The sequence below is a fragment of the Salmo salar genome, chromosome ssa03 (genome assembly GCF_905237065.1).
Source record: "Salmo salar chromosome ssa03, Ssal_v3.1, whole genome shotgun sequence".
Lineage (NCBI taxonomy): Eukaryota > Metazoa > Chordata > Actinopteri > Salmoniformes > Salmonidae > Salmo > Salmo salar.
In genome coordinates, this window is record NC_059444.1 from 101,635,099 (window position 1) to 101,644,843 (window position 9,745).

Here is a 9,745-nt window from a genome sequence, read left to right on the forward strand (position 1 = left end):
ACATACCATTTACCACATAGAATATTCATATGGGAGACAAGTCTATACACAATCTATATACACACATACCATTTACCACATAGAAGACTCATATGGGAGACAAACCTATACACAATCTATATATACACATGTACCATTTACCACATAGAAGACTCATATGGGAGACAAGCCTATACACAATCTATATATACACATACCATTTACCACATAGAAGACTCATATGGGAGACAAACCTATACACAATCTATATATACACATACCATTTACCACATAGAAGACTCATATGGGAGACAAGCCTATACACAATCTATATATACACATACCATTTACCACATAGAAGACTCATATGGGAGACAAGTCTATACACAATCTATATATACACATACCATTTACCACATAGAAGATTCATATGGGAGACAAGTCTATACACAATCTATATACACATGTACCATTTACCACATAGAAGAGTCATATGGGAGACAAGTCTATACACAATCTATATACACATGTACCATTTACCACGCAGAAGCTAAATATTTTTACAATTTAATTATAGATAAACATTTTTCTTATATTCCAGGATTTATCTAAATATTCCACAAACGGAAATACACAATGGACAAAAAAACATTTCAATTTCTCCTCATCACTCATCACATACTGCCAGGGTATATCTGGTGGTCTTTCTGGAATAAGAGCAAGCGTATATCATGGTAGAAAAGGAAATAGAGGATTAAATCAGTTTAATTCTCTATTTCTTTAAGGTCACAATAGTTACATAGTCTTTCCTCCATTTCACCACAATACTGACCTGTTTTAATACTCAGAGAAAATATCCCTGATCTTACCTGTTTCAATACTCAGAGGCAATATCCATGATCGTACCTGTTTCAATACACAGAGACAATATTCCTGAAATAATCTGTTTCAATACTCAGAGACAATATCCCTGATCTGACCTGTTTCAATACTCAGAGACAATATCCCTGATCTGACCTGTTTCAATACTCAGAGGAAATATCCCTGATCTGAACTGTTTCAATACGCAGAGACAATATCCCTGATCTGAACTGTTTCAATACGCAGAGGCAATATCCCTGATCTGACCTGTTTCAATACACAGAGACAATATCCCTGATCTTCCCTGTGCACATAGAGATCTCTTGCTTTTAGGTAGGTTATACATAATATATCTCTCACACACCAATTCACCCTGAATCAAACAAAAGGTTCTCAATTTGGGTTTATGATTCATCTCCTCCACCCATCTTTTTTTCATGTCGCATCAACAGTTGTTTTTTAATCATATCTATGTCTCCCTTCATTTGGTTTTGGTACAGATGTTCATAGTTACACTGTTGAAAAAGCTCAGACATTTCAGTTGCCCAGGCTTCCCCCTATGGATAGATAAATACAATAATCATGAAAAAAGTCATTGATGAAAGAGACTTCAACTAGGACTATAAAATAATGAAGAAACAGTTTAACATTTTGTTATTTTATGGCTTATATTTATTGTAGAAGTTGATAAATAACACCTGGGGACAAAACGCCTACATCTTCTGACAAAAAAGTGTTAAAATGCATAACATTCCCTTTCAGGATCCATATTTTGGTGTTTATAAGGTAAAGGACACCTGATATTTAAAGCCTTTTTGAATCCACATTTTACACTAAATAAGAACTGATATTTCCGGGGACAGAAAAGGCACCACATGGTAGGAATGACTCAGCAGCACTCCTACACTAGTTTAGTGGATTCCAAATGTTCCCTCTACTTTATTCTACATTATTAACCTGAAATACTCACTTTACTTGGAAACTGAGTTGCAGTTTAGAGGTTAAACTATGAGCTGCTCTGTCATCTCAAAATGACCCTGTACAGATACTTTCTTTTATTCAGTTTCAACTGTAGTCAAGGAGTCACCCTTCATATAACAACAGTAACCAGAGGGTGGAGCTAACAGTCAGTTTCAACTGTAGTCAAGGAGTCACCCTTCACATAACAACAGTAACCAGAGGGTGGAGCTAACAGTCAGTTTCAACTGTAGTCAAGGAGTCACCCTTCATATAACAACAGTAACCAGAGGGTGGAGCTAACAGTCAGTTTCAACTGTAGTCAAGGAGTCACCCTTCATATAACAACAGTAACCAGAGGGTGGAGCTAACAGTCAGTTTCAACTGTAGTCAAGGAGTCACCCTTCACATAACAACAGTAACCAGAGGGTGGAGCTAACAGTCAGTTTCAACTGTAGTCAAGGAGTCACCCTTCATATAACAACAGTAACCAGAGGGTGGAGCTAACAGTCAGTTTCAACTGTAGTCAAGGTGTCACCCTTCATATAACAACAGTAACCAGAGGGTGGAGCTAACAGTCAGTTTCAACTGTAGTCAAGGTGTCAGCCTTCATATAACAACAGTAACCAGAGGGTGGAGCTAACAGTCAGTTTCAACTGTAGTCAAGGAGTCACCCTTCATGTAACAACAGTAACCAGAGGGTGGAGCTAACAGTCAGTTTCAACTGTAGTCAAGGTGTCACTCTTCATATAACAACAGTAACCAGAGGGTGGAGCTAACAGTCAGTTTCAACTGTAGTCAAGGTGTCACCCTTCACATAACAACAGTAACCAGAGGGTGGAGCTAACAGTCAGTTACATGAGACAGCAGTAACGTGACATTGTTCTGAATCTTGCTTAAAAAATGTTATAGTCCTTCTTCAAGACATCTCTCTTACATTATTTTAGCTAAACTTATAATTTACTCGAAATCAGGTTTAGTTGTGTTTTTCCCCTGTAAGGTGTGTACGTGCTGGATAAGAACCAAAGGATGAGAAACCCTGAGATAAACATAAAACCATATAATGTAAAAGCTCCTCCACCATCTTTACCAGACGTTTTACTGATAACACTTTGAAAACTGCTGTCTGTCAGCAACTCAGCTCAAGTAGCAGTTCTAACTAGTAATATCTCATTCCTAGTATTCATTCACATACTCTGTCATTTAGAATGAATTATTGTTCATAAATACTTACTTTATTTGTCAGTATTGTCCATATAGTGTTTTCTGCTCTGTCGTCTCAAAATGGATCCTGTACAAAATAACATATTTACTTTCAGTCACTTCCTGGGTGGTGCAGTGGTCTAAACCACCCCATCTGAACAGTTTCTCACCAACTGGCCACCTGGTCTATAGAGACTAAATGACTATACACTCTACGCTGCACACCACATCAACGGGGATGTGGTGGAGGGTAAACCCACGTAAACGCGCTTACGCACCTTTTTATTTGTAAAATAGCGTTTACTCAACTTTGTATTTTGTTAATTATCGTTTACCACTTCTTATGCGTTTCCAGCGTTAAGCCTAAATTCCATCGTGGAAAACGGGCCCAGGTTGGTCAGCATGATAAAGAATCATATCTCAAGGTTACTCTGTCTATTGAATGTCTGACTACGACCTAACTTTATAATAGTTATATGTAGCCAAGACTTACCAGAGTCTGTCAGTCTGTCCTTCAAATCAACACATTTATCCTGCTTCTAATGTTGCTGAGAAATGTGCGCTACATTTTGTAACCACAGTTACTTTCACTTTCATATGAGGAAATCACGTCCCTTCTGACGTCACCGGTGTATGGGTAAATAATGATGACAGAAGAGATCTACTAACTAGTAATAATATGTAATTCCAGGTATTCATTATCTTACTCTGTCCTTTATTGTTCAGAAATACTTTATTTGTACTTCTCTCCATATAGTGTGTTTTCCTCTTTTGTCATCTCACCATGGATCCTGCACTCAGCCGTCTCCCCACCCTGATAATAAAGTGTTTTATTGGTATCTTCCACTAGATGGCAGTAAACACCTGCTGTAACTAGACTTTACAACAGCATTCCTTATTCATAAAGGCAGTGTCTCAAAGGAGGAGTGCTGAACCAGGATCAGCTCCCCCTGTCTATGTAATCTGATTCATTATGATCTAGGATCAGGTCCCCCCTCTCCATGTAATCTGATTCATTATGATCTAGGATCAGGTCCCCCCTCTCCATGTAATCTGATTCATTATGATCTAGGATCAGGTCCCTCCTCTCCATGTAATCTGATTCATTATGATCTAGGATCAGGTCCCCCCCTCTCCATGTAATCTGATTCATTATGATCTAGGATCAGGTCCCTCCTCTCCAGTTAATCTGATTCATTATGATCTAGGATCAGGTCCCTCCTCTCCATGTAATCTGATTCATTATGATCTAGGATCAGGTCCCTCCTCTCCATGTAATCTGATTCATTATGATCTAGGATCAGGTCCCCCCCTCTCCATGTAATCTGATTCATTATGATCTAGGATCAGGTCCCTCCTCTCCATGTAATCTGATTCATTATGATCTAGGATCAGGTCCCTCCTCTCCATGTAATCTGATTCATTATGATCTAGGATCAGGTCCCCCCCTCTCCATGTAATCTGATTCATTATGATCTAGGATCAGGTCCCCCTCTCCATGTAATCTGATTCATTATGATCTAGGATCAGGTCCCCCCTCTCCATGTAATCTGATTCATTATGATCTAGGATCAGGTCCCCCCTCTCCATGTAATCTGATTCATTATGATCTAGGATCAGGTCCCCCCTCTCCATGTAATCTGATCCATTGTGATCTAGGATCAGGTCCCCCCTCTCCATGTAATCTGATTCATTATGATCTAGGATCAGGTCCCCCCCTCTCCATGTAATCTGATTCATTATGATCTAGGATCAGGTCCCCCTCTCCTTGTAATCTGATTCATTATGATCTAGGATCAGGTCCCCCTCTCCATGTAATCTGATTCATTGTGATCTAGGATCAGGTCCTCCTCTCCATGTAATCTGATTCATTATGATCTAGGATCAGGTCCCCCCTCTCCATGTAATCTGATTCATTATGATCTAGGATCAGGTCCCCCCCTCTCCATGTAATCTGATTCATTATGATCTAGGATCAGGTCCTCCTCTCCATGTAATCTGATTCATTATGATCTAGGATCAGGTCCTCCTCTCCATGTAATCTGATTCATTATAATCTAGGATCAGGTCCCCCTCTCCATGTAATCTGATTCATTATGATCTAGGATCAGGTCCCCCCTCTCCATGTAATCTGATTCATTATGATCTAGGATCAGGTCCCTCCTCTCCATGTAATCTGATTCATTATGATTGTTTTGTCTCATGTCTTTATATTCATATAGCCTGGGGGCCATGTAATCTGATTCATTATGGTTGTTTTGTCTCATGTCTCTTTATATTCATATAGCCTGGGGGCCATGTAATCTGATTCATTATGGTTGTTTTGTCTCATGTCTCTTTATATTCATATAGCCTGGGGGCCATGTAGCTGTATTGAAATGACCTTGTTTTATAACCTTCTTTGTTGCTCAGTGGTACTTCAATTGTCCTGACCATGTCCAATTCTTTCACACAGTAATGCTCCAGCATCCACTCAGAGCTTATGCATCTAATGCATTCCTCAAATACTGCAGAGTTGTTAAGCAAGTCCCTGAGATCGTCATGTTCAACCATATTTATTTGTCAGATGAAACCTGAGGGGATCACTGTAGTGGGTCATAAACGCATCCAAAATGGTTCTGAGGTCCTCAACAATGTTATTCTGTACCGTAGCTGGGATGCAGTGTTCTTTCCTGATTTACTAAATAAAAAGACAGATATTGTTTTAGAGACCTTCAATTAGCTGCTCAGTGTTGATCTCTGTGGCTTGAACATATTCAGCCTCTGGCAGACCTCTCTACATCGCTCATGTCATCTTCAATGGGATCAGTCCCAGTCTCAAATTCATCATGAGGGCAATTCTCATCTAAGTTGGCTCTTAAAATCTCTCTGTGGTTTTGGTAGATGTGTGACTGATAGATGCTGAAACATCTATTTGTTTTCCCCACACCCATTAACTCCACAGGTCATTACAACATGTGGTTCGTGCTGGTGATAGAGGACAATATGTGTGAGTAGTCTGGACACAGAGAAAGGAGGCTCGTTGCAAAGTGGACAGTTGAATAGAGTTGGCATTCTGCAGACAGATTGTGAACCTTGGAATGATGGGATGGAATCATGGAGATCATTGGTACTCAGCCACTTGCAGACATCATCAAGGGACCAGTCTTCCACAGCCACACTCTAATTCAAGTTGACACTAAAAGCAGAAGTGAAATGTATCAGTGTTGAGGCTAAAACAAAACCTCTCCTACTCTTTCCAGACAACCACCTTTCCTCCTAATGTGTATTCATGGTTGTTCTATGACGAAGCAGAGCTTGTCAGGAAAGGTGAAGATGTCCGTCTCTTATTTATCTGACTCCATATTTCTTAGTTTGGGACATGATGGGATTCTGCAGTCCCACATTTAAGTGTTCAGATAATATGATGGTCCAAATGGGGCATTAAGTTCTTCTTCCATGTCGACCCAAGTTGGCCTATTAGAGTTGTCAATAAAGAGCCTATCAGGGCAGTTATAAAGTCTTCTTGATATAATTACATGTTAGGGAGCTTTAATCCTCCTTCTAAGTCTTTGTCTGTAAACGAGCTTGATTCATCCTGGTCCTTTTAATAGTCCAGATTAATAATTTTGCCTCTGGTGTTAAAGGTGTAGGCAGGTAATGGACATTGGAAACATGCTGATGACGTCATTCAGTTTAGGAGCTGTAACCATCTTTATAACATGTGGTCATCATTCAGTTTAGGAGCTTTAACCATCTTTATAACATGTGGTCATCATTCAGTTTAGGAGCTGTAACCATCTTTATAACATGTGGCCGTCATTCAGTTTAGGAGCTTTAACCATCTTAAAGCGTCCCACCTACTCAACAGCCAGTGTAATCCCATGGCGCAATATTCAAATACCTCAAAAATGCAAAAACTTCAATTTTTCAAACATATGACTTTTTTACACCATTTTAAAGACAAGACTCTCGTTAATCTAACCACACTGTCCAATTTCAAAAAGGCTTTACAGCGAAAGCAAAACATTAGATTATGTCAGCAGAGTACCCAGCCAGAAATAATCAGACACCCATTTTTCAAGCTAGCATATAATGTCACATAAACCCAAACCACAGCTAAATGCAGCACTAACCTTTGATGATCTTCATCAGATGACAACCCTAGGACATTATGTTATACAATGCATGCATGTTTTGTTCAATCAAGTTCATATTTATATCAAAAACCAGCTTTTTTACATTAGCATGTGACGTTCAGAACTAGCATACCCCCGCAAACATCCGGTGAATTTACTAAATTACTCACGGTAAACGTTCACAAAAAACATAACAATTATTTTAAGAATTATAGATACAGAACTCCTCTATGCACTCGATATGTCCGATTTTAAAATAGCTTTTCGGTGAAAGCACATTTTGCAATATTCTCAGTAGATAGCCCAGCCATCACGGCTAGCCATTTAGACACCGACCAAGTTTAGCCCTGATCAAACTCCGATTTACTATTACAAAAGTTTGATTACCTTTGTTGTCTTCGTCAGAATGCACTCCCAGGAATGCTACTTCAATAACAAATGTTGGTTTGGTCCAAAATAATCCATTGTTATATCCAAATTGCGGCGTTTTGTTCGGTATGCGTTCCAAGACACTATCCGAAATGGTAAATCAGGGTCGCGAGCATGGCGCAATTCGTGACAAAAGATTTCTAAATATTCCATTACCGTACTTCGAAGCATGTCAACCGCTGTTTAAAATCCATTTTTATGCCATTTTTCTCGTAAAAAAGCGATAATATTCCGACCGGGAATCTCCGTTTACCTAAACAGAGGAAAGAAAACAAAGCTTTCGGTCGACGCGGGTACGCGCCTGAGTCTCACAGTACTGTAACCAGCCACTACCCAAACACGCTACTTTGTTTCAGCCAGAGCCTGCAAAGCCACGATTCAGCTTTTTGCCGCCTTCTGAGAGCCCATGTGAGCCGTAGAAAGTGTCACGTAAGAGCAGAGATCCCCTGTAATAGATAGAGATAATCAACAAGGCCAAGAAATGGTCAGACAGGGTACTTCCTGTACAGAATCTTCTCAGGGTTTGGCCTGCCAAATGAGTTCTGTTATACTCACAGACACCATTCAAACAGTTTTAGAAACTTTGGAGTGTTTTCTATCCAAAGCTAATAATTATATGCATGTTCTAGTTTCTGGGCAGGAGTAATAATCAGATTAAATCGGGTATGTTTTTTATCCGTCCGTGAAAATACTGCCCCCTATCCATAACAGGTTAAGAAATCATGTAAAGCGCAATGCCTTATTTTTATATTGCCAAACAGCTTAAAACAGATTTACGTCAACTTCTGCAGATGTCAGTGGGGAAATGGTTTCTGTCTCTCTCATGGTTCTGAACTCTCTGATGGAGTCACCACTCTAATGAATCATTTCAATGGTTTCTGTCTCTCTCATGGTTCTGAACTCTCTGCTGGAGTTACCACTCTAATGAATCATTTCAATGATTTCTGTCTCTCTCATGGTTCTGAACTCTCTGCTGGAGTTACCACTCTAATGAATCATTTCAATGGTGTCTTGTCATCAACTGTAACAACATCATTATAACCAACATTTATTGGTTCAATTCCAAACTTGAAAATGATCAGTGACTTGAATCTTTGGAAAAGCCTATTCTCCATTGGCTAACCAAGTACCCTAATGCTTTACTTATAGTAGGTGTGGATATTATCACTTTGAGGCAGTTTATGTAAAGGTTTGATATTATAGATATTTGGAGAGTAAAGTTTCCTAATGACTAGTCTATCACTTGGAGTAACTAGACCCAGTCCAGACAATCACCACAGATCTTTGGTTGGTGTCTCAATGTTTTGATAAACAGGCTATTTCTGTTAACATCCTGGTCACTCCCTTACTGACCATAGAGCTGTTTATATTGACATTACACTGTTTATCTCTGATAATGGCCCTTACTGATCATAGAGCTGTTTATATTGACATTACACTGTTTATCTCTGATAATGGCCCTTACTGATCATAGAGCTGTTTATATTGACATTACACTGTTTATCTCTGATAATGGCCCTTACTGATCATAGAGCTGTTTATATTGACATTACACTGTTTATCTCTGATAATGGCCCTTACTGATCATAGAGCTGTTTATATTGACATTACACTGTTTATCTCTGATAATGGCCCTTACTGATCATAGAGCTGTTTATATTGACATTACACTGTTTATCTCTGATAATGGCCCTTACTGATCATAGAGCTGTTTATATTGACATTACACTGTTTATCTCTGATAATGGCCCTTACTGATCATAGAGCTGTTTATATTGACATACACTGTTTATCTCTGATAATGGCCCTTACTGATCATAGAGCTGTTTATATTGACATTACACTGTTTATCTCTGATAATGGCCCTTACTGATCATAGAGCTGTTTATATTGACATTACACTGTTTATCTCTGATAATGTCCCTTACTGATCATAGAGCTGTTTATATTGACATTACACTGTTTATCTCTGATAATGGCCCTTACTGATCATAGAGCTGTTTATATTGACATTACACTGTTTATCTCTGATAATGGCCCTTACTGATCATAGAGCTGTTTATATTGACATTACACTGTTTATCTCTGATAATGGCCCTTACTGATCATAGAGCTGTTTATATTGACATACACTGTTTATCTCTGATAATGGCCCTTACTGATCATAGAGCTGTTTATATTGACATTACACTGTTTAT

General features: G+C 38.9%; 1 long non-coding RNA gene across 1 annotated transcript; it reads right to left on the reverse strand.

Moving 5' to 3' along the window:
* Positions 1-343: 343 nt before the first annotated feature.
* LOC123741773 (uncharacterized) lies at positions 344-4,061 on the reverse strand. Its single transcript, XR_006769359.1, has 4 exons — positions 3,494-4,061; positions 3,032-3,088; positions 849-885; positions 344-686 (listed from the first exon to the last, which is right to left on the reverse strand). It is a non-coding gene; the product is annotated as an uncharacterized lncRNA (long non-coding RNA).
* Between the last annotated feature and the right edge of the window lie 5,684 nt (positions 4,062-9,745).